The following is a 4,737-nucleotide window of genomic DNA, read 5'->3' as shown; positions in this document are numbered from 1 at the left end:
AGATTGTGGGTGTAATGCCAGGCTCCTGCAGACTGTCAGTGTAGCTTTCTGCCTGCACTTCTGACAGTTGGCAGTTACTGAATGACAGGAAGGTCAATGAGCTACCTAGTGCGATCATCAGCGCCCTGGTAGTTCATTGAGAAGAACTACAGACCGTTAGCTGCGAAGGCTGATGATAGTGGTGTGGGGAGAAGATCCCTGGGCAACTGTCACGGGGGGGGTGGAAGAGTAGGCAGATGCTGAACATATTACACCCTAAATATGGCTGTAACATGTTGTTCAGAACAGTGAACTTCTCCTGCTTCAGCCCTGTAAGATTTGACCCCCTTCCTGACCAGAGCACCTTTTGCGATACAGCACTGCGTCCCTTTAACTGACAATTGCGCGGTCGTGTGACGTTGCACCCAAACAAAATTGACTTACTTTTTTCCCACAAATAGAGCTTTATTTTGGTGGTATTTGATCACCTCTTATTTTTGCGCTATAAACTAATAGAACGTAAATTTTGAAAAAAACATAATATTTTTTACTTTTTGCTATAATAAATATCCCCCAAAAATATATTTAAAAACAATTTTTTTTCCTCAGTTTAGGCCGATATGTTTTCTTCTACATATTTTTGGTAAATAAAATCGCAATAAGCGTATATTGATTGGTTTGTGCAAAAGTTATAGCTTCTACAAAATAGGGGATCATTTTATGGCATTTTTATTACTAATTATTTTTTTTACTAGTAATGGCGGCAAACTGCGATTTTTATCGGTAGTGCGACATTATGGCAGACATGTCGGATAATTTTGACACATTTTTGGGACCACTGGCATTTTTACAGCGATCGGTGCTATAAACATGCATTGATTACTGTAAAAATGTCACTGGCAGGGAAGGGGTTAACACTAGGGGCGATCAAGGGGTTAATATGTTCCCTAGTGTGTGTTCTAACTGAAGGGGGGAGGGGATTGTGTAGGGAAAAAGATAGATCACTGTTCATACTCTGTATGAACAGACGATATGTCTCTTCTCCCCTCAGAGAACCGGAAACTGTGTTTACACACACAGATCCCAGTTCTCCGTGTGCCCCGAGCGATCGCGGGAGCCCGGCGGTGATTGCTACCGCCAGGCACTTGCATCTGCTCCATGGGTGAGCAAAGGGCACACGTGCTCCTAGTAGCCACAGGGCGAAGTGACATTACATAACGTCGTTTCCCCCAGCCGAGCCATTCTGCCGCAGTACAACTGCAGCGGCTGGTTGGCAAGTGGTTAAAGCTTGTTTGGCTGTACTTCTCCTGTGAATTGCAGGAGTGCAGTTTGTTCTGAACACCTGTGACCCATTTTCAGCATACAGCGGGCTGTATCCTGCTGTCGGCTGATGTCACAGAGCTGGTCCAGGCTTCGGAAAGATTGCGACCGTATAGTCAGGGTCCGCCCACATGCCTGGACCGGCACCCGGCTCAGCTACTCAGCGAGCCGTTAAGAGCCTGAGCTGGCCGCTCCCATCCACTCCACAGCCCAGTGCTCCAGGGAGCGTGGGGGCAGACAGCGGTGACTGACAGTCACCAGCTCTCTGCTCACAGAGCTCTGAGAACCGAGCGATCTGTGCTATTTGATCACTCAGTTCTCAATCTTAGATCCGGCAGAAGACAGATGCAGCACCCACCTATGTAAGTAACATTCAAGAGAAGAAAATATTTACACATTTTTAATGCATTCTCTGAATTAGGGTAGAAAACCTTCTGAGTGCAGTGACCCCCCCATATACTTACCTGAGCCAGATCTTGAACCAGTGCGGACACGGCATAGGTGAACTGAATCTCATGGGAATCCCGTAAGTCATTGTGATGAAACATCGGGACGTGACTGTACGGTAACCAGTTTTTCACGCTTGATGCTATACTGGAAGTGACGCTCAGAGGATCAGGATCTTTCGCTGGTGAGATTCAGTTCACCTATGCTGTGTCTGCTGACACCACAGTACACCAGTACTTGCTGCTGCAAGTGGATACCTCTAGGCTTCATTGATTTGAGCTTATGTGAGTGCAATGTTTCAAGCTGTTTCGATAGAATAAACTTTTTACAACTTAGAGCACTTTGCTTCATTATATATGGAGAGTCCATAATATTGGGTGTCACGTCTGGATATTTAACCCTGTTATGCCCCGTACACGCAATCTGGTTTTGCTACGGGAAATGTTCGATGTGAGCTTGTTGTTGGAAAGTCCGACCGTGTGTATGCTCCATCGAACATTTGACGCTGTCGGAATTTCTGCACACAAATGTTTGATAGCAGGTTTTCAAATATTCCTCCAACAAAACTTGTTGTCGGAAAGTTCTTTCGTGTGTACACAAATCTGTCGCACAAAAGTTCACACATGCTCCAAGTCAAGCAGAAGGAGCTGCACTGGCTATTGAACTTCCTTTTTCTTTTTCCCACGGTTGGAATTTTTGGTCAACATTTGTGTGATTGTGTGTGTACAAGACAAGTTGGAGCCAACAACCTTTGAACAAAAATCTACGGTTTTGTTGGCGGAAAATCCAATTGTGTGTACGCAACATAAAGGTTGATGCTGTTTTGCCAAGCATGAGAGTACAAGGCATCGTCATTTAGTGAGTTTTTAACTGCTTCAGCCCCGGACCATTTGGCTGGCCAAAGAGCAGAGCACTTTTTGTGATTCGGCACTGCGTTGCTTTAACTGACAATTGCGCGGTCGTGCGACGTGGCTCCCAAACAAAATTGACGTCCTTTTTTCCCACAAATAGAGATTTCTTTTGGTGGTATTTGATCACCTCTGCGATTTTTATTTTTTGCTCTGTAAACAAAAAAAAAAGCATTATTTTTTACTTTCTGCAATAATAAATATCCCCAAAAATATAGAAAAAACATTTTTTTTCTCAGTTTAGTCTGATACGTATTCTTGTATATGTTTGGAAAAAAAACTATCGCAATAAGCCTATATTGATTGGTTTGCCCAAAAGTTATAGCGTCTACAAAATATAGTTTTATGGCATTTTTATAATTTTTTTTTATTAGTAATGGCGGCGATCAGCGCTTTTTATCGTGACTGCAACATAATGGCGGTAGGGTTGCCACATCATCCCTTTAATCCAGGACACATATTAATTACACAGGTTCTCATGCTAATTTAATGCAGATAAGGCACCACCTTAATCAGCCACAGAACCCGTGTAATTGATGTGTGTCCTGGATTAAACGGATGATGTGGCAACCCTATATTGCAGACACGTCAGACAATTTTGACACATTTTTGGGACCATTGGCATTAAAACAGCGATCAGTGCGATTAAAAATGCATTGATTACTGTAAAAATGCCACTGGCAGTGAATCAGTTAATGTGTGTCCTAGTCTGTGTTCTAACTGAAGGGGGGAGGGGACTGTGTAGTGAAACTAACAGATCTCTGTATGAATAGACGATCTGTCAGTTCTCCCCTCAAAGAACCAGAAACTGTGTAAGGCTGGATTCACACCTATGCAGTTTTAGCGCCTTTTTGCATTTTGCACTACAGTCCATTTACCATGGATTCCTATGGAGCGCGTTCTGTAGTGCAAATCTGCAAAAAGCACCAAAAATGCATAGGTGTGAATCCAGCCTAAGGGTTCTCTGTGTGCCCCGAGCGATCATAGGAGCCCAGCGGTGATCGAGACCGTCGGGCACTCGCAACGGCTTGAGGAGAGAGCAGGGACGCACGTGCCCCCTAGTTGCCACAGGGCGAAGTGACGTTACATAGCGTAGTTTCGCCCAGCTGTGCCGTTCTGCCACAGTACAACTGTGTCGGCTGGTTGGCATGTGGTTAACCAAAGAGGAGTGGAAACACTGAGCCCATGTGATGTGGTGAAAGTTATGAAGATCTCACATCAGGATATATTCAGCTTTCCTTGTTTGAGACAATCCAGTCTCATTTATGGACTATTTTTGCACAAACTTTATTATTAGTTGTTTATTTATGTATTAGTGTTGATCACTATCACTGGGTTTATTTATTTATACTGTTTAGCGCTATTTACTTTAGTTTACACTGTAAATAATTATATTCATACAGTTGCCCCGACCCCATAGACCTCTACAACACAAGACACTGCATTGTAAACATGCTCTGGTGGGGCCCCTGACTTTGGTCCTTGCCAGTGATGATTGTGCTGTTTGAGGATCTCTCCATACACAGGGACTGAATCCTCCAATCACCTGTACGAGTCTCTTTGTACATGACCTGTTCTGTTCTCACAAATCAATAAAGTTTTTCCTGGATGTACAAACCCAATGGCTCCATTACAGAACACGGCAGCCCGTTACAAACCTCAAATAAGAAAATGGGATGTAACAAACCCAATAACGTGGGATACTGCACCCAGTGCACCGATGACTACTGACTTTCACTATTTCCATTCGTCGCTTCTCATACACACCCCTCCTCCCCTCCCCCTCGTGACACCAGAGCGGACATCACTTCCTGTCAGGAATCGTCTCCTCAGCTCAAACAAAAGCGCCCGTTGCCGCACAGACCCCGCCCATCCTCTCTGGCGTCGCTTTGTGCCGTTCAAACCAACCAATAAACGGCGTTCTGCTATCGGTGAAGCGAGTCCGTCTTTGTACTCTGGCTGGCTATTGGTTGAACTCTCACTCTGCACCAGGAAAGACACGCTGACTGGCCAGCGCTCTCGGCTGCTGGTTTCTATTGGTCAGCTCAAGTGACGTCTTTTTGTTTTGATTGGACAGCAGGGA

The sequence above is a fragment of the Lithobates pipiens genome, unplaced genomic scaffold (genome assembly GCF_037356315.1).
Source record: "Lithobates pipiens isolate NorthernLeopardFrog02 unplaced genomic scaffold, aLitPip1_a1.2 Scaffold_27, whole genome shotgun sequence".
Lineage (NCBI taxonomy): Eukaryota > Metazoa > Chordata > Amphibia > Anura > Ranidae > Lithobates > Lithobates pipiens.
Note: the sequence above shows the minus strand (reverse complement) of the source record.